The sequence below is a fragment of the Heloderma suspectum genome, chromosome 3 (genome assembly GCF_057233095.1).
Source record: "Heloderma suspectum isolate Gila_16-S chromosome 3, 16-S_ref, whole genome shotgun sequence".
Taxonomy (NCBI): domain Eukaryota; kingdom Metazoa; phylum Chordata; class Lepidosauria; order Squamata; family Helodermatidae; genus Heloderma; species Heloderma suspectum.
The window spans coordinates 31,712,218-31,733,555 of record NC_139460.1 but is presented as its reverse complement, the minus strand read 5'-3'; the positions used below and the strand labels follow the sequence as shown (position 1 = coordinate 31,733,555).

General features: G+C 45.3%; 1 long non-coding RNA gene across 1 annotated transcript in view; it reads right to left on the bottom strand.

The window, feature by feature from the left end:
* Nucleotides 1-7,404: 7,404 nt before the first annotated feature.
* The window catches only part of LOC146349494 (uncharacterized), a 49,251-nt gene continuing 35,317 nt past the window's right edge, over nt 7,405-21,338 (bottom strand). The window contains exons 3-4 of the long non-coding RNA XR_014789000.1: nt 11,788-11,847; nt 7,405-8,213 (exon numbers count right to left, since the gene is read on the bottom strand). This is a non-coding gene — a long non-coding RNA (uncharacterized LOC146349494). The remainder of the gene's footprint in view (nt 8,214-11,787; nt 11,848-21,338) is intronic.

Genomic DNA, 21,338 nt, shown 5'->3' with positions numbered 1-21,338 from the left:
GAATCAAAAAGGGACGCAAATGGCGGCGGCCGTAGCCGCCGCCATTTGCATATGCGGTTGTTTTTTTTTTAACCCACCCAGCCGTGATAGGCTACATAAAGATTTACGTAGCCTATCACCTTGTTGTTGTTGTTTTTTTAAACCTAGCCATGATAGGCTACGTAAATCTTTACGTAGCCTATCACGTCTGTTTGGGTTTTTTTACAAGAACAAGAGTGGAAATGGTGGCGGCAGCAGCCGGTCAGAAGACCAGCTGCCGCTGCCACCGAAGCCGCCGCTGGAGCCGCCGCCGCCCGGAAGATCCGCCCCAGGTGAGTCTCGTCCCAGGGGGGATCCGCAGGGGGGCGGGGGGGGCCATTCCGCCACAGATTTCGGGGGGCCGAATGCACTGGCATTTGGCCTCACCAAGATCCGTGGCGGAATTCTCTGCCATCTCTAATCTGGAGGGTACCAGGTTGGGTAATTCTGGTACACAGGACTGGGCTGGATGGACCAATGATCCGAGTCAGTATAAGGTGGCTTCGTTTGGAAAGTGCAAAGCGCTGCCAGAAATGGCAAAGGCGGAAATTTTGCAGTGGGAGCAGAAGAAGACGGCATGTGCAATCTGCTCCCAGAGAGATGGAAAGAGGCTCTGGTTGGCCTGCGTTGTAACTTTCCATAGTACAGTAGAGCAGAGCGAAATGTGTGTTTGTTGTTGTTGTTCAGTCGTTCAGTCGTGTCCGACTCTTCGTGACCCCATGGACCATAGCACGCCAGGCCTTCCTGTCCTGCGCTCTCTCCCGGAGCGTGCTCAAGCAATGCCATGTAAATTCTGGGTCAGGCGCCAGAGGCAGGGCTGAAGCCACAACACTCCTCGATGCAGTGAAAGCAGCCAGTGAGAGCCAGAGAACCGAAAGGGGGGCAGATGATACAGGCGCACATTAACAAAACTGTCTAGACAGTTCCCAATCATGTGCGCACATGATTGTTCTGCCATGGTGTGACGCTTTCAAGATAGAAAGTGGGGAAAGATAAAGAAAACTAGAAATAGACTCCCAAGACATTGGATGTGCAATGGTCTCTTTAAAAAAACATGTTGGGTGGGGGCTTGTCTAACCAAGACATGTTAGTTAGTTCCTACCAACTAATATTGTAATCAAAAGCATTTTGACTTCATTTGTTATGTATTTATATGTCAACAGAGCATGCCAAAAACACAGATTCCCTTTGAGCCACAGTTACCCATAGCTGTGGTGCATTCAGAAGGGGAAGGAATAACCTCCAACACAAATGCATGTCTTTGGTGTATGCGGACTGTGAAGCCAGATATGTATTCAATGCACATCAGATTCTCAGGTTGCCAACTAACTGGAAATAAAGGCCTACCTGGCCTGCTCTTGTGCCTTTAACAGCAGCCTGATCTGCTGGAACCAGCAGGTTGATTGAAGCTTTCAAGCATGTGGGTAGGCCAACATCTGTAGATCAAGCTACTGATAAAGGCACAGCTACAGAGGCTCGTTGAAAAATTGGCAACCCTATCTGACCACCCCCCAAAACTATCATGTAGGTGTGCCTTGCAGAATGATTTTTTTCTGTTCTTATGAGGGTCACTTAGGTTCCACTGTCAATATTCAGGTATCTCATGCATATCCATCCCAAATGCACCAGATCCTGTTTGACCCAACCTTACTTTGATTCCATGCAGCTGAATAAAAAAGACCTCCCTTGTATTCTCTTGACTGTAAGCATAATAATTGGGGGGGGGGGACGACAATTTCCTCTGTGGTGCCTTTGATGTGTTGTGACGTTGAGTCATTATTACTGGACAGGGAGGATCAGTCAAAGTAATGAAACTGACCTCTGTTTTGAAGCTGAATCAGCCATTAAGGCGTAGAACACAGCAATGTATTGTGCCATTTGTTGTTCCGAAAAAATGACTGTGCAGCAAGTCCAAACTTGCTTTAATAAACAGCCTTCAAAACAGAGGCTCAAATTATCCATGGTCATTCCAGTTACAGAGTTTATTTTATTTTTAGAATGGGGTGAACTTCTATTGATCTCCTCTTCCCAGCGTGAAAACAAACCCACTCCTAATGCTCGATTGAAATCCACCAAGCACGACTTCCATACAACCTCACCCCATTTCCGTGGGGCTTGAAATGCAGGTGATGCCATATCAGGAGAGCTCAGAAATACCCACCTGTGAGTCTCTTTCCCTCAAACATGTTATTGCAGGGTGTGGTGCCTTGAGAGCTCTGGGGCGCCATGGCGGCAACCCTATGCACGCTTACTTAGTGGGACTTATTTCTAAAGAGCTAATGGGCCTTTATTGCCCATTCCAGACCAAGCCCCCCCCCCAATACTTTGCATTACAACAGGGAACAATATATTGTTGCTGAGAAAATTCATCCCCCTGCCTGTCCCCTGCTATTGGGTGGATTGCAGAGGGAACAGGGAATTCTGTGGGGGTGGCAGATGACACTGGGTTCCGTGCTAATCAAAAAGTGCCAGGGCTGCCTCCCTGCAAGCCTCAGCTCCACTGCACCTCTGGCCAGAGCCCCCTTGGGGTGATGCTGGCTGCTGCAGCATCCTTTCTTTCTTTTTAAAAATAACATTATACAGTCAGGGGGCAGCCAGCTGGGCACATACATGGTTACAGATGCTCATTTTATTATTTTAACTTTAAATATATAGATTATATTTCATCTCACCCTGTGAAAATATGATGGATTGGCACTATTGTTTATATTGTTGGTGTTTTTTAAATTCTGATATTTTATACAATTTTAATATTATATTTTTAACTTTGGTAAATTTCTATATGTTTTAACTGGACAAGTTTTTAATGTTGTAAAGATGCCTTGGGTCCCAGTATTGAGAAAAGGCAGGAAATAATAATAATAATAATAATAATAATAATAATACCCTTTTCTACAATAAAATGGTGCTTATTCCCAAGTAAATGTGTTTTGCATCAGGGCAGCAGAATTAAACTCCATTTTATTCCTGTAGTGTTATGATTTAAGTTGGTTTAAAATGCACATGTTCAGAGTATTTCTTCTTCTTCTTCTTCTTCTTCTTCTTCTTCAGGGTTGGCAAATGGGGTGGTGGTGGTTTGGTCCCCACCCCCACCCCAGCATATCTGGAATGTACAAGCAGTTGCAAAGCATGGAATGGTGGAATGGGTGGGGGAGGACATAAGAACAAAATAAGAAGAGCCATGCTAGATCAGACGAAGATCCATCTAGTCCAGCTTTCTGTTCACATGGTGGCCAGCCAACTGCCTACAGGATACCCACATGCAGGACATGACTGCAATAGCACCCTCCTGGTTGTGTTCCCCAGCAACTAGGGCACATATTACTGTCTCTGATACTGGAGGTAGCATCCATCAGGACTAGCCATCGGGACTAGTAGCCTTAACCTCCATGAATCTGTCCAATCCCCATTTAAAGCCATCCAAACTGGGGGCCATCACTACATCCTGTTATAGTGAATTCCATAGTTTTAGGGATGTACGAAAGTCACTTACCTTTTCAAAGGGTGACATTCGCAGTGGGGGGGAGGTGCTCCGCTGGGCAGCCTGCAGAGACGTAAATGGCGGCTGCCATAGCCGCTGCCATTTGCGTCCCTGTATTTTCTGTGATAGGCTACGTAAATATTTACGTAGCTTATCACAGCAAAAAAAGAGAAAAAGACAGCGGAAGCAAATGGTGGCAGCTACGGCGGCTGCCGTTTGCGTTCCCTTTTTTTTTTTTGGCCATTTTAGCCTACATAAATATTTACGTAGGCTATTACGGCCAAAAAAAAGAGAGAGAGAGAACGCAAATGGCATAGTGGCCGCCATTTGCGTTCCCTTTTTTTTTTTGCTGTGATAGGCTTTTTTTTGCCGTGATGGGGGGGCGGGGGGCTTTGTTCCGCCACGGATTTTGGGGGGCTGAATGCACTGGCATTCGGCCTCACCAAGATCCGTGGCGGAATTCTCTGACATCCTTACATAGTTTAACCATGTTTTGTGTGAAGAAGTACTTCTTTTATCTGTCCTGAATCTCACCAATCAGCTTCATGGGATGACCCTGGGTTCTAGTCTTTTGAGAGAGGGAGAAAAATGTCTCCTATCCACATTCTCCACACCATGACTAATTTTGTACACCGCTGTCATGTCTCCCCTTACCCTCCTTTTTTCTAAGCTAAACAATCCCAGCTGTTGTAACCTTCCCTCATAGGGGAGATGCTCCAGCCCCTTGATCATTTTAGTTGCCCTTTTCTGCACTTTTCCCAAGTCTACAATATCCTTTTTTAGGTGCGGTGACCAGAACTGTACACAGTATTCTAAGTGTGGTTGCACCATACATGTGCGTAAGACAGTATGTTATTGGCAGTTTTATTTTCGATTCCGACCGAACCCAGCAAGGTCATTCCTGCCATTTTCTTCTGATGATCTACTGCAGGGATGGGGAATGTGGGTCCCACTGGATGTTGTTGGATTTCAACTCCCATCACTCCCAGCCAGCATGGCCAATAGTAAGAGATGATTGGAGCTGTAACGCAACAACAAGCTTCCCCAGCCCGGATCTCCTGCTTGCAAGTCAGGATTTGCATTCTTTCCTTTGCCTCCATCTGCTTGATCCTGCTTTGCCCACCTCATGAGCTCCCTCACCTTGTACAGGGTAGACGGGATCCTGAGTACCACCCTCATGTTTACTTTTTTGAAGGAAATTATATATAGCACCATCAGTTGTACATGCCCCTTTATATGAATAAAACGGGTCCCACAACAGGTCCCACAAAAGGAAGGAGGGGAAGAGAAGGTTGTTCTCCTGAGGTGCTTGTTGTCTGTAAATCTAACAACAGAGAAAAAAAAATGCCTAACTTAATACCTCAGCTGCGGGCTTGCACTTTATGTGCCTGTTCTTGTCTTTTAAAATAGTAGCCACAAGTGGGGGCAATGAGAATCAGGACCACAGAGTGCAGGGAGGTTTTTTTTTAACCCATCTCTCCATGGTGCCATCCTGACAAACAGGGCTGCCCAAGACATTTTGCTGCCTGAGGTGAAGGACAAGATGGAGCCCCCCGCCCGCCCCACACCATTCCACCTAAAGAAGCTGACCGGACTGGCAGGTGAATCTTACTTCGACACTGATGATGGGACAGCATTCTCCACCACACCAGAGGGGAGCAGGCCAGCTTAGTGGGTGCAGGGCAGGCTTTCTGGAACACACAGCTCTGTCTTCCCACAGAGCGGAATGGCAAGGGGGCTGCTGCTGCTGCCCCCTCCACATCCCCCAACAATCTGCCACCTAAGACGACTGCCTCACTCTGCGTAATGGCAGGCCCGGCCCTGCTGCCAAAAATCCCCCTCCCCACAAAGCTTCTTTTGCCCCAGAAGGGAGGTGGCCATTGTTGGGAATGGCAGCTTCCCTCCCAGACTCCTCCTTCTTGTAGACTAGGAGTACTCCTGCTGCAGTCCTGTCTTAAAAGCCCTGCCAGAGTTGCATATAACCCTGCAAGAAATCTGTTATGCTACCAGCATCTGTGTGGAACCTAAATTCAATCATCAAAGACGACATAGGCAGAAAATCCTTTCCCCTGGATTGTTGTTGTTTATAATGGTGAGCAGACAGTATAGCTTCTTGGAGCATGAAAGCCTCACCAATATCGCCTATGCAAGTGTTGAATGACCAAATGGATTGCTTGGGCATGTTATGGGAGGCAGTTCGATTCACGTTTTCAAAGGAAATGGATGGGGAAAGTGCTGATGGTAATGATCATGCCTAAATTAATGTATCAGTTGAGAGAAGTCCACTCATCCATGTAGGCCACAATAATTCCTTGCCACTTGGCTTCATTCCTGTATTACACTGAGACACTGGAAGATCCTCACAAACAATATTGCCTGTTATTGACAGTTGATGGTATTTCCTCCTGAAGGTCATATTAGCTTCTGACATTTTCATGGTTTTCCTCTTCTGATTTTGATCTGCCTTGATATATTATATAATTTGTTCTGTAACTTTGTCCCTTCCCCAAACGTCATTTCGTCAATGGCTCAGTTATAGTTGTTGTTTCGTTACTGCTTTCAAGCTCATTTATTCTGGTACTAATGTTATTTTACTTATATGGAGAAATCTATGTCTCATTAAAAAAAAGGGGTTCGATCCAAAGTTAGTCATACTTAGAGCTGACCCACTGAAATCGATGGGACTTGATTTCAGTGGGTTTGCTCCGAGTGTGACTAAGGGTGCTCCCAGACCAGGCTTTTATTGTGCTCCACTCTGCTCCATTCATGGCGTTTTATCAGGGTGGGGGTGGGCAACAGAGGTTCCACTTGCAAACTTTTCATGTTTTTCCACAACTCCTTCTGTCTTTTTCCATTCCACAGAAAATATATTAAGGGGGAAAAGACAGAATAGCTGCACAAGGTCTCTCGACTGATAGCACCAGGAGCGGTCTGTTTAGAAGCACTGAGAGTCTGGAACCAACCCATGTATTTAATGTTTTTAGTTCTACAAATGTCAAAATAGAGCCAGTAGTATTCAGTACCTTTACTCCAACTACTTAACGCTCCTAAGGGCCAGGTCTTACATTGCCAAGAGGCTTGGCTGCTGCTCACCCATGGCTCCATGCCACACCATTTTGGGTATACGAAAATGGAGGAAAGCACAGAAGTGGAGTCAACAATGTTCTAACTTCACATACCACCTTCATCCCCCCCCCCTCCCCCTGAGCAGTACTACAGTTAGGTAATTTTAGACTCTGGACTTAATGGTTTTACAGGGGCCCTTTCTTTAGATGGTCAAAATGTGGTAAGTCAGCCCCATTGCGGACCCTTCTGCTCATTTTGCTAAGTGGTGGCCTAGACTTTTGCCCCTAAGTTCTGCTCTGATGGCCCCACTGTCCCCGCTCCAAGCCTATGTGTTACTGGCTCTCCAACTTCAGAGTTAAGGGAAGCGACAAATCCAATAAACTAGGGTGAAAATCATGCATTTCAAGCTGCAATAAATAGGGCCACCACAATAAACCACAATCAGTCTCTTGAAAATAGTTATTTTGTGATAATGCTTAAATTAAGACCCTGGAAAGGGATAAACAAAATGTGTAGGGGTGCTGGAAATATCATCTATGAAAAGCAGATTTTTACACCTATAGCGGTCACATTCAAAGATCCCAGAATTCTCAGATACGCTTATCAGAATCATTCAGGCTAACAAAAATTAATGAAAGACACTGTTACATGTATTTTGGGGCTTATAAATGCAATGCAACTGGACTGGACAATTGTTTTAGATCTTATTTTTTCAGCCCAATTTGTCCTGGTTTAATCCTGGAAAATCCATGTATTACCAAATCAGAAAAAATGTGTGTATAAAGTCATGGATAGATTGGGAAGGCGAAAAAATCAAACACAATGAGTAATCAATTTTTGGAATTCTCATTACTCAAATTTACAGGTATCTTCTTATATACTGACATTTCTTTAATAGACAAGACAAGAGACAAATTATGTGTAATGTTCTGCTTTGGTTACTGAATACACACTTTTAATAGTAAAAATTAAGATCCCGGTCACATTTTACAAGCATCTGGGATTGAACATGAAACTTACTTTGCAAGCAAAATTACTTGCAAAACTAATAAATACTAGGGAGGCAACGCTTTTCACCAAGCATTTATAGAAAAATAAGTGAAAGGGGCTGCTCATGAGACCACTTTAAAGACGGCCTGGCCCACATGGAAGCAATACATTTTCCCATGGATGTGTGTGTTTTGTTGAAGTTAACGTATGGCATAGATTCCATATAATTAGAGATGGTATAAAATAACTGCAAATCATAACGAAAAAGCCCGGCATGAAATGTCAAGGGGCAACCCAATTCTGTGCAATAAACAGCATGTGTTTATAAATAAAACATCTTGCCAGACAATCTTGATTACATATTGTGACAGAGTTTTAATATTCCTGGACAAAGGGAATGCAGACAATGAAAGATTCTTTGAGTTTAGTAAAACAATTGATGCAATCTTGCTCTCAAAATATTGATATTGGCACAGATACAGACAACATCACATGGACTGAACACTGCCAGAGTAACTATAAACATAAGGTTAGAGCAAAGACCATATCGTCCAACAAAGCCAGAATCTCGGGGAACTAGTGCTTTTTAAGGCATCCTCCATCTTGGGTTCGACCTTCCTCTAAGAGCGCTGAAGAGTAATTGGTTTCTTAACAGAATCTGAAGATGAGAGGAAAAACAGCAAACATGGCTAAAGGTAAAAGATTTATGAAGGCAGACCTGGTGAATCAGAAAAATAAGTAGGAAATAAAATAAACCAATGGATTAAAAAAAAAAACAGAGTTGCAAAGATGCAAATCAACAAAAGATCACCTTTTTGTTATTTTTTTGGCGGGGAAAGATATGACTGAGGGCAGGTAACACATCTTTGTGTTACCTGGGTAACTGGGTAACACTCTATCTTCTCCATGGCTTACAGTGACAGCACAGAAAGATAAGGAGAGTTGCCCATTTGCCTATGTATGTAATGCAGGAGGGGGACCTCTATCTTCCAGTGTTATGCTGTGCTGTGAGCTGCTGCTGGAAAGATAGGGAGGGTGGCCTGAGTGCCTAGACGAGGGATGCTGAACCACTTTCAGCCCAAATTCAGCTTAGGAGGAGTTCTTGAGAGTCACATTTCAGTGGCAGGTGGGGGCCAAAGGCAAGAGAAACAGGGCCCAAACACCAAAAATACCAGCATATTTTGGCTTAAAGCTCTTACTGCCAGCACCTGAGCCTTAGGAGAAACATTATAATCTATCAGAATGGGAGAAAACTCTGCAAGAGCTGGGAAACCACCAAACAATTAGCAGTCAGGGAAAGGGAAGGGGCATGGCTACCTGGGGAACCCCAGAGGCCCAGATTGGGACCCGAGGCAGGCTGGATTTCATGCACAGGCTTGAAGTTCAACACCCCTGGCCTAGATAACATGGGGAGCTCCCTGACTTCTGATGTTGTATTTAGGGATGTATGGATTTTGTAAAATCCTTTTGTGGATATCAGGTGCCTTTCATTCCATTGTTCGCTCATTGATGGAATTGGATTTTTCCTGATGTCCCTAATTTGTGCAAATTTGAATTTGCACAAATTTACACTTGCAAAAATGCGCAAATCCCCCCAAAATGCACAAATCCCCCCATATACATTTAAATGCTTTAGCCTATGGGGGAAATGCACATTTTTGGCCTGTGTTTTTTTATTTTATGAATTTTTCTACAACTAAATTTGCATAAAATTCCAGAAAGTTAAAAAAACAACAGTCCGCTTGTCTGTGGAATCCATGTGACTTGGGAAAAGCCAGTCTGCTGCTGAATCTACAGGTTGGATTCATAGAAATGCAACTTCATTTGATTCCATTCCAGATTTCTCCGACATCCCTAGTTGTATTGCACCAGGTCTTAGTTGGAAGCCAATTGGAAGGTAAATTGAAAAGAAGCAGTAATATGCCTACTCTTAGGCCTGGCCCTACCATTAGGCAAAGTGAGGTGGACTCAGGTGTCAGTTGCTTGAGGGAACAGCAGTGAAGTGTTAGCGTACAGAATTAAATATACTGTGCAGCCTGCTCTGTACCCCCTAAGCTACCTTGTTGTCCTCAGGTGCGGCGGAGGATGCTGTTCCATAGCCACTGTTGACATAAGACTAGGGGTGTATGGATTACTTATCCTGTTCCACTGGGGCTGTCCGCTGGGGGTGGGGGGAGGCAATCCGTCCCTCCTCCCCGGAATCCTCCCCGGCCAGCTCCGCTCCGCGGGGAGCCAGCAAAGCTGCCAACTGGGGCCACCCGCAGACGGACTTCTGTCTGCTGCTGGGCTGCGGCTGCCATTTGCGTCCCTGCGGTAGCCATGATAGGCTATGTATATATTTATGTAGCCTACCACGGCGAAAGGCAGGAACGCAAATGGCAGCCGCTATGCCATTTGCGTCCCTACCTTTTGCCGTGATAGGCTTAGGGATGTCAGAGAATTCTGCCATGGATCTCGGTGAGGCCGAATGCCAGTGCATTCGGCTCCCCGAAATCTGTGGCGGAATGGCCTGCCACCCCCCCGCCACCCCGCAGATCCCCCCCAGGACGAGACTTACCTGGGGCAGATGTTCCGGGCGCCGGCGGCTCCAGCGGCGGCTTCGGTGGTGGCGGCTGGTCTTCCGACCGGCTGCTGCTGCCGCCATTTGCAGTCTGCCTCGTTTGGTTTTTTTTTTTTTTTTTTACAGAGACGTGATAGGCTACATAAAGACTTACGTAGCCTATCACATCCCGGTTAAAAACAAACAAACACGCGTACACATTTGTGTTCCTTATTTTTGCCCTCTTAGTCTACGTAAATATTTAAGTAGACTATTACGGCGAAAATAAAGGGGAACGCAAATGGCGTAGTGGGCGCTATTTGAGTTCCTTATTTTTCGCCGTCTTAGTCTACGTAAATGTTTACGTAAGCTAAAACGGCGAATCAAAAAGGGACGCAAATAAGGAAATAAAAATAAGGAATGCAAATGGCGGCGGCTGTAGCCGCCGCCATTTGCGTACGCAGTTTGTTTGTTTGTTTTTTGTTTACCCAGAGCCCTCCGCGGCTGGAAATCCAGCTGCGGACAGCCCTGGCCTGGGCCTGGCCGGCTGCTCCGCGGAGCCGCCGCAGAGCACAGCTGGCCGTCAAGGATTCTGGGGGGAGGGACGGAACGCCTCCCCTCCACCATGAACATAATCTGCGGAAAGGTAAGTGACTTTCGTACATCCCTAGATAGACTACATATAAATTTATGTAGCCTATCACTTCACAGCTAAAGTAGAATGGAAATGGCGGCCGCAGACGGGGGCAGCCATTCGTGGGGCAGCGGATGGCCAACAAAGGTAGGCTCCGTCCCAGGGGGATTCCGCAGGGTGGTGGGGGGGATTGCTCCATTCCACCACGGACTCCAGGGGGCTGGATTCTAAAGAATCCAGCCTCACTGGTGTCCATGGCGGAATTCTCTAACATCCCTACATAAGACTCAGCTATTGTGGTGGACTTCTGTATGTGGAATTGGTGGGGCTGCTATTTTATCCTTCACCTCAGGCAACAAAATGTCTTGGGCCAGCCCCGCTCCTCTGTCTGCTAATGACACTAATCAAGTCAATGGAATTATTGTATGTATGCATATATGTACTGCATTTATATCCTGCCTTTTTTTCCTCTTGCAAGGGACCCAAGGCGGCTTATATTATCCTCCTCTCCATTTTAGCCTGACAACAACAACCCTGTGAGGTAGGTTGGGCTGAGAGTCTGTGACTGGCCCAAAGTCACCCAGTGAGCTTCCATGGCCGAGTGGGGACTAGAACCCGGATCTCCTGGTTCCCAGTCCAACACTCTCACCACTACACCACACAGGCATATTGGAATTATGCCAATATAATCAGTAATGGATGGACATAACCCATTTCTAATGCAAAGTTGACTGAAGAAATGCATTTCAGTATAGAAAGAATTTTAAAGGCAACCAGACTGTGAGAAATCCTATTAGAACTGATGTAGATATGTCCTCATCCCCCCCACCCCGCTGGCTGAAGTGTTAATGCTCGGATTTGCAAACAAAGAGATGGTACACTTGAGAAGGCCTGCTGCGCCTGACAGATGACTTGGCATGTGAAATAATTTCATTGCAAGCTTTCTGATTCCCCTCTCAGCGTCGCAGTGCAATGAGGTAACACAGAAATTATGTCATCCTTCAGAAAGTAGCATTACAAATATTAAATTCATCACAACGTCTAAAACAAGCCACTTACTCTGAGAAATCATGTTATTATTGCTGGTTGGAGCAGTTCAGCGGTGAAACATTTAAGGGCCTGAAAAAACAGAGATGATGTCATATTCTAAGGCACCAAAATTCCTATCAGATCTGACATACAACTTCATGTGTTTAAATTATCGTTCACAGACAACGATTTTTGCTTTCTTAGTAGCTCAGAATTAGCCCCTTAGGCACATAACTTGTCCAGAGTCCAAAATGCAACTTCGTTTTCCTGTCAGGTCTCAAGAGATCATCATGTTCCACTCGTTCTTCTAGCCAGAAGGCAACCCTGGCTGAATAGGGTGACGTAGTAAAGCTCAAAACAGCAAGCTGAACCAAGATGCTAGTCCTCTGATTATTGTTTCTGGTACCACATGTGGATAGAAGGCTTTCATTTAACAGGTAAACAACACATTGCAGACCTATCTGCGCTATAAGCCTATAGTACTTATATGCCCTTTTAATTGGAATTGCTTCCTCCCAAAGGATCTTCGGAATTGTAGTTGGAGTGAAGTGCTTTACAGCAGAGATAGGGATGTGTGGCCATCCAGATGTTGTTGTACTACAACTCCCCTCACCCCTCACCATTAGCTATGATGGCTAGAGCTGATGGGAGGTGCAGTCCAACAACATCTGGAGGGCTACGTGTTACAGAGCTATAGAGCTTTTCTGTATGAGGCATTTACTGTATCCTTGTCATTCCCTGCTCACGTTTGTTTATGGATCTTTAGATGATGTTGTGATCCTCCAGTTTCATTTCTGTCTTAAAAAAGCACTTTTGCAGGTTTTTTTAGAGCAGGGAAAATAGGGTATTATTTTTGAAGGCAAAAGAAAAGATATTTTCCTCCTTGTGTAGTTGTACTATTCCACTATACCACAGTGCCACATAAGGGTTATGTAGCGAAAAAGCAGGAAAGGAAACACTGTGTAGTGCTCAGATCTCAACTGACAGCACCTTATAGAAAAGCTCATACCTCCAGTTCCCAGATTTCCCTGTAAAGATGGACCATGATCCTAAACAGCAGGATTACTCAGGAGTAAGTCCCACTGAACCTGATGGGACTTACTTCTGAGTGAACAAACTTAGGATAGCACTGTTGCTTCATAACTTGGTTATGCCTTGTGTGAAACTTATTCTAGTTCATCAAGTTTTCGGAATGAGATACGTTTCGAAAATGGTAAACAGATCTGTTTTAGAACAGATATGTACTCTCATTTCAGGCAATGGTCTGCCTTTTGCAATGAGGCTGTAATCATGTACACACAGTACAAGGAGACAGGTCCCTGCCCCACAGAGCTTACAATCTAACATTCAACAGGGGCAGAAAGAACAGAGGAAGCGGAGCCAGGGAGGACCAGGGAAGTATTATGCAGTAGTTTCAATTACATGTGTTTAGGCTTGGTTACAGGCATAGTCGCAGTAGGGCAGCATTATCCAACCTGGCACCCTCCAGATGTGTTGGGCTACAAAAGCCATACCCCCCCGGTCTGCATGGGAGTTATAATCCAACACATCTGAAGGGTGCCACCAGGTTGGGGAAGGCTGATCTATGCAGTGTTGTGGGTTGTTTTACACACAAATGTTTTGCACCCAAAATAACACACACTTGTACATGCTCACTCTGCCAGTTCTATGCCCTATCACAGTCTTCCCCAAATTGGCAGCTTCCAGATGTTGCTGGACAACTCCTTGACCACTGGCACTGCTGCCTGAGGCTGCTGGGAGCTGTACAAAGTAAAAGAGGCAGCAGGACCATGGTAAGGACAAGGAGCCTGTGTGGGATTCTGGAGCGGGAACTGGGTGCTCTCCAGATGGGTGAACTCCAATTTCCATCAGCCCCAGCCAGCATGGCCAGTAATCAGAGATGAGGCAACTTGCCGTCCAGCAAGACCTGGTTTCCCACCCCTGCAGTACAGGGATTTAAGGAGAGGCACCATGTCATCAGAACAATAGGTGAATGATTTTGGCAGCAGAGTGATGAACAGATGTGAGGGGACTGTGGCGAGACAATGGGATTGTGGCAGTCGAGCGAGAGTTGACCAGGGCGTGGACCAGAGTTTTTGCTGAGGAGAGAGGACAGGCTGTATCTTTACAGCGTCGTAAAGGGAGAAGGGACATGCCTTGGCGACAGACTGAAGGTGAGGAACAAAGGAGAGAGAGAGAGGAGTCCCAGATAAAGCCAAGGCCAAATGCCTGCCAATGTGATGTATTTCTGAGTAGACATCAGTAGGATTGCATTGTAAGACTGAGAAAGTTTGCTTTGGAACAAAGCAATGTTGAGTCCAGCATATAAAAGATAATAGGGTGCCCTGGGTTCTTGATCATCTTACTGGATACTTAGGGTGCGATCCTATGAATGTTTAGGCAGAAAAAAGTCCTACAACTCCTAGCGTTCCCCAGCCAGCAGACTTTTTTCCTGCCTAAACATCCATAAGATTGTACCCTTAATCTTCCAGAGGTATTTTTTAGTTCTAAATCTATTTGTAACAGGGATGTCTCTGTCTTTTTAAAATCTGGCCTTTGGGGGCCCGACGGATTTCCACTGCCCACTGAGCTTGGTTTGGATTTGCGAGCTGAGCCAGGTTTTCCCCTTGAAATCTGGGAACTTTGGGGGGTCTCTCCCCCCACCATAAATAGAAAGTTGCACAAATTCTGCACATGATGGCTGGAAACGGAGAAAATCAAGCAAATTATGGCTGGAATTTGTGCAAATGATGGAACTTGCAGCTGCAATTTGTGCAGCTTTCTATTTACAGCCACCACCAGCCCAAACCTGGAAAAGCTGCAAGCTGGACTGACTCAATGCAGACCGAGTTGGGCCAGCTTGTGGGGAAGTGAGACGAAGTCTGGGGGGCCGAGCTGATGAAAGCTCGGCGAGCTCCACCCCCCAGACATATTCCTCTGACATCCCTCATTTGTAAAGGCTGGGGAGAGGACGTATTTGTTTCGCATTTAAGCTATAGAAGAGGTAAAGAGGTTGCTGGTATAACATATATCTGTTTATGTTAGTGTATTCGGTTTCTTTCACATTTGTGTTGAGGTGGTGTTTGCCTATAAGCAATAAAGTTCATCACAATAAAAATAAAATAAAGCCATTAATGAAGAAGAGGGGTGTAGACCCTTGATAGGCACGCTCATTCTCAGGTGGTTATTGTCTCTAGACCCACCCAGTTCATGCACAGAAGTGCCCTGTTTAAATCTCTGGAATGTCAAACTGTACATGACGATGCCAGGAGATTTTTTGAAGATAGTGGCCAGATGCAAAAGAGGACAGGGTTCATGTACCTTCAATAGTTGTGGAGATGAAGGGATTTCAGCAGGTGTCACTTGCGTGATAAGCTACGCCTGCTGAAATCCTCTCTTCTACACAGCCATTAAAGCAGGGCTGCAGAACCTCTTACAGCCCAAGGGCTGAATCCATTTCAGAGAAGCTCTTGGGGGCTGCATTCCAGGGGTGGGTGGAGCTCAAGTAACTAAGCCTTAAGAGAGGCATTCTATCCTTTTAGAATGGGGTGGGGAGAACGCACAACAACTGGGAAACGTCCAAACGATCGGCCACCCTGTGTTTCGATGATCTAGAATGGTAGTGTGTTCATTTCTTCTTTTTGCAAGTTTGTCTAGCCCAGTGAATTGAGAGCTAGATGTGGCTTGGGGAGACCTGGGTACAACTGCCACCCCTCCATGGACACTTTAGGCAAGATGTTCTCTAACAGCAGCATGCCCACGTGTAAAATGGGAATAATGGTGTACTACTTCAGAGAGCCCCTTCATGGGGAAGGGGCTTGCGTAACTCAGTGAAGCCATAAGCTATGCCGTGCAGGGCCACCCAAGACGGACAGGTCATGGCGGAGAGTTCTGACAAAATGTGGTCCACTGGAGAAGGAAATGGCAACCCACTCCAGTATTCTTGCCAAGAAAACCCCATGGAACGTATCACAAGGCTAAAAGAGATGACGCCGGAAGATGAGCCCCTCAGGTCGGAAGGTGTCCAATATGCTACTGGGGAAGAGCAGAGGGTATTTCCAAGTAGCGCCAGAAAGAGTGAAGCGGTTGGGCCAAACCCGAAAGGACACTCAGCTGTGGATGTGTCTGGTGGTGAAAAGAAAATCCGATGCTGTAAAGAACAATATTGTTTAGGAACCTGGAATGTCAGATCAATGAATCAAGGTAAGCTGGAGGTGGTCAAACATGAGATGGCAAGATTGAACATCGATATCTTGGGAATCAGCGAACTAAAATGGACAGGCATGGGCGAATTTAATTCAGGTGACCATCATATCTACTATTGTGGGCAAGAATCCCTTAGAAGAAATGGAGTAGCACTCATAGTCAACAAAAGGGTGGGAAAAGCAGTACTGGGGTACAATCTTAAAAATGATAGAATGATCTCAGTACGAATCCAAGGCAAACCATTCAACATCACAGTAATTCAAGTATATGCCCCAACCAATGCGGCCGAAGAAGCTGAGGTTGATCGGTTCTATGAAGACCTACAACACCTTCTAGAACTAACACCAAAAAAAGATGTCCTCTTCATCATAGGGGATTGGAATGCTAAAGTAGGAAGTCAAGAAATCACCGGGATAACAGGCAGGGATGGCCTTGGTGTACAAAATGAAGCAGGACAAAAGCTAATAGAGTTTTGCCAAGAGAACATGCTGATCATAGCAAACACTCTTTTCTAACAGCACAAGAGGCGACTCTACACATGGACGTCACCAGATGGTCAATATCGAAATCAGATTGATTATGTCCTTTGCAACCAAAGATGGAGAAGCTCCATACAGTCAGTAAAAACAAGACCTGGAGCTGACTGTGGCTCAGATCATGAGCTGCTTCTTGCAAAATTTCGGCTTAAATTGAAGAACGTCGGGAAAACCACTAAACCGTTCAGGTATGACCTAAATCATATCCCTGATGAATATACAGTGGAGGTGAGGAATAGATTTCAGGGATTAGACCTGATAGACAGAGTGCCTGAGGAACTATGGACGGAGGTCCGTAACATTGTTCAGGAGGCAGCAACTCAATCCATCCCAAAGAAAAAGAAATGCAAGAAAGCAAAGTGGCTGTCTGATGAGGCTTTACAAGTAGCTCACGAAAGAAGGGAAGCGAAAAGCAAGGGAGAAAGGGGAAGATATACCCAACTGAATGCAGAGTTCCAGAGAATAGCAAGGAGAGACAAGAAGGCCTTCTTAAATGAACAATGCAAGGAAATCGAGGAAAACAACAGAATGGGAAAGACTAGAGATCTCTTCAAGAAAATTGGAGATCTCAAGGGAACGTTTTGTGCAAAGACGGGCATGATAAAGGACAAAGAAGGCAGGGACCTAACAGAAGCAGATGAGATTAAGAAGAGGCGGCAAGAATACACAGAAGAACTATACAGGAAAGATCTGAATGTCCCTGATAGCCATGATAGTGCGGTCACTGAACTTGAGCCGGACATCCTAGAGAGTGAAGTCAAGTGGGCCTTAGGAAGCATTAGTAACAACAAAGCTAGCGGAGATGACAGTATTCCAGCCGAGCTATTTAAAATCCTAAAAGATGATGCTGTTAAAGTGCTGCATCCAATATGCCAACAAATCTGGAACACTCAACAGTGGCCACAAGACTGGAAAAGGTCAGTTTACATTCCAATTCCAAAGAAGGGCAACGCCAAAGAGTGTTCAAACTACCGCACAATTGCGCTCATTTCACATGCCAGCAAGGTGATGCTCAAAATCCTACAAGCTAGGCTTCAGCAGTATGCGAACCGAGAACTACCGGAAGTACAAGCTGGGTTTCGAAGAGGCAGAGGAACTAGAGATCAAATCGCCAACACTCGCTGCATCATGGAGAAAGCCAGAGAATTCCAGAAAAACGTCTATTTCTGCTTCATTGACTACGCTAAAGCCTTTGATTGTGTGGATCACAACAAACGGTGGCAAATTCTGAAAGTGATGGGAGTACCAGACCACCTTACCTGTCTCCTGAGAAACCTGTACGAGGGTCAAGAAGCAACAGTAAGAACCAGAGATGGAACAACCGATTGGTTCAAAATTGGGAAAGGAGTACGACAAGGCTGCATATTGTCACCCTGCTTATTTAACTTATATGCAGAGTACATCATGAGAAATGCCGGGTTGGATGAATCAGAGGTCGGAATTAAGATTGCTGGGAGAATTATCAACAACCTCCGATATGCAGACGATACCACCCTAATGGCAGAAAGCGAAGAGGATCTCAAGAGCCTCTTGCTGAGGGTGAAAGAGGAGAGTGCAAAAGCTGGTTTGAAACTCAACATTAAAAAAACGAAGATCATGGCATCTGGCCCCATCACTTCCTGGCATATAGAAGGGGAAGAAATGGAAGCAGTGACAGATTTTACTTTCTTGGGCTCCAAGATCACCGCAGACGGTGACTGTAGCCATGAAATTAAAAGACGCTTGCTCCTGGGGAGGAAAGCTATGGCCAACCTAGACAGCATAGTAAGAAGCAGAGACATCACCTTGCCGACAAAGGTCCGTCTAATCAAAGCTATGGTTTTCCCAGTAGTAATGTATGGCTGTAAGAGCTGGACTATAAGGAAGGCTGAGCGCCGAAGAGTTGATGCTTTCGAACTGTGGTGCTGGAGAAGACTCTTACGAGTCCCCTGGACTGCAAGGAGGTCAAATCAGTCCATCCTAAAGGAAATCAACCCTGAGTGCTCATTGGAAGGACAGATACTGAAGCTGAAGCTCCAATATTTTGGCCACCTAATGCGAAGAGAAAACTCCCTGGAAAAGACCCTGATGCTGGGAAAGACTGAAGGCCAAAGGAGAAGGGGACGGCAGAGGATGAGATGGCTAGATAGCATCACGGATGCAATGAATATGAACTTGAGCACGCTCCGGGAGAGAGCGCAGGACAGGAAGGCCTGGCGTGCTATGGTCCATGGGGTCACGAAGAGTCGGACACGACTGAACGACTGAACAACAACAACAACAACAACAACTTCAGAGAGTTTCATGAAGATAAAGAAATAAGGACTGCAAAGTGCTTTGTAAACTAGATGTGACATAGGCAGTGAGAGCTAACTGATAGAGAACTGGTGTAGTGTAGTGGTGGAGTTGTGAACCAGGAAGTCCCTGGATGAAATCTCACCTCTGCCATTAACTCCTTGAGCTTTTCTACACGAGGCATTTATTGGGTGCTCATCGTATCTCACTCATGGTTGTTTATGGGTTCTTTAGATGACATCATGACCCTCCAGTTTCTCTTCTGTTTTTAAGAGCACTTTTGCAGGGGGTTTTAGAGCAGAGAAAATGCAGTATTTGTTAAAGCGAAACAAAATGCATTTCTGTGCTTGTAAGTGCAGTATTCTGCTATACCACAGCACCACCTAGAGGTTATGTAGCAGTAAAGAAGAAAAGGAAAAGGTCTTTGTGTGGAGCTTGGATCTCAATTCTGGGTGGAAACCAACTGTAGATACAGTGAATTAACAGCCTCATGTAGAAAAACTCGCTATTAGGCAAGCCGCTGCCTTCTCCATTGCAGCCTCTGCCCTCATCTGCAATATGGGGACAATAATATAATAATATTGACCTGTAAGGATCACCAAGATAATGTATTGTATATGAAATAATCTAAACACTCAAAAAGTGTTATGACTTATAATAATAGCTACAGTGCAATCCTATGCATGTTGACTTGGAATTAAGTCCCCCGATGTGCAATGGGAGCTATTCCCAAGTGAGCGTGCATAGGATTTGCAACAATCTTGTGTGTATATACTTAGGAGTAAGTACCAACAGTGGGATTTACTTTTGTGTAAACCTGCTTTGCATAAGGCTGTGTTAGACAGCTTTTTAGAATCAATGCTAATATTAACATTCAGATTAATAGTCCATATTTGACCACTTATGAACAAAAATCCTGGCTTATTCTCCCATACCCCCATTTTTACCATGTTTGGCTTACTTTAAACATCAGTTCTGGTCCGCTTATCCACAACTCACTGATATATGGGAAAGCTGCTCAAAAATTAGATTTTACCACAGAAGAGCTGCATTTCCTCCCAACAATGTCCTCATCTCCCCCTTGCAGTTTAAAAAGGCCGAAGAACCATTTCTTATTTCTCTATTAGGAAACTGAAACTAGAATCACAATGAAAACGATAATTTTTATGGCACTTTAGCACTCTGACAGACCCTGAGCTGAGTTTCAGTTATCTTCAGACTCTATTAATAAATTTAGATTTGAAATTATAACCATAGGTGATAAACGTGTCAAGAAACATTCCGGATGTCTAGAATTCAGACTGTGTTTCCAAGAACACATACGTTTCCTGTACTCTGAGCCAAATCTCCCATTAGTACCTCATTAACACCAGCTGCTAATGACAGGGAGCTCCTCAGCAAGCAACAGACTACAGTGACACATGAAAAGAGAAAGTGCTGCCATTTGCGCAGCCATCTCAGGGCCTCGTTTCCTGGCCATTTTAGACCACTTTGGCATGTAACAGAAGGTGAGGTGGGAAAACTGGCCCATACCTACTAGGGCTGACCCAAGTCATTTTGCTGCCTGAGGCAAAGGGTAAGATATAGAGAAAGTGGCCAGACTGGCAGTTGCAACTGACCGGACTGGCAGTAAGAGACAGAGAAACTGACCGGACTGGCAGCTGAATCTTACTTCAGCATTGGCAACATACAGCATCTTGAAGATGGGTCATCTATCTTATGGCAGCCTTTCCCAAGCTGGTACCCTCCAGATGCTGTAGACTACAATTCCCAGCATTCCCAACCCTCAGCCAAGCTGGCTAGGGCTGATGGGCGTGGTAGTCCAAAACATCTGGAGGGCACCAGGTTGGAGAAGGCTGCTTTAAGGGTACAGAGCAGGTCATGTCGTAGGCATAGCTCTGTCTGCTAACACTCCTTTGTTGCTTCCTGTTCCTGAGGGCCAAAACAGACATTACTTTAAATGTGTGTCTAGCAGCTATGTCTCTTTCATTTTTACATTAGAGCAGGGACAGGGGCCCTGATCTAGATGGGGACACTAGTGTGGGGAGTAGGGGGCTGTTAAGATCTGGACTGGGGCTCCTGTGCCTAGTTTAGAGTAGAAATGAAAATAAGACATAGCTGCTAGACACATATTTAAAGTAATGTCTAGTTTGGCGTTGAGCATCTGCCTAATGGTAGAGCCGGCCCTGCGTCCAGCCTGAGTCAATTGCTCCCATGCGCTGGAATCAGCTTTTGGCTCACCATTGCTTGTGCTGCTATTCAACTGGCTTGGCCCAAGCTAGTTTTTCTCTGTAGCTGCTCCATGTTGAAATAGGTGAATTCTTTTTGCTTATGTTAAGGAACTGAGCTGATGGCACAACAGGGAGGAAGCATTTTTTCCCTTATGGCATTTTGTCACATTGTAGTGGTTCTGTGCGAACGTTGTTTAGACGTGAACCCTTGGTTCTAATAACCTCTGGTTTCTGCAACAAATTCAATTTTGAGTGGATACAGCTGATGAACATGTCAAAGAAAGCAGTCTGACTGTGGTAATCCCTGCAAATACCTTAGTGTGGATTTGTTTCT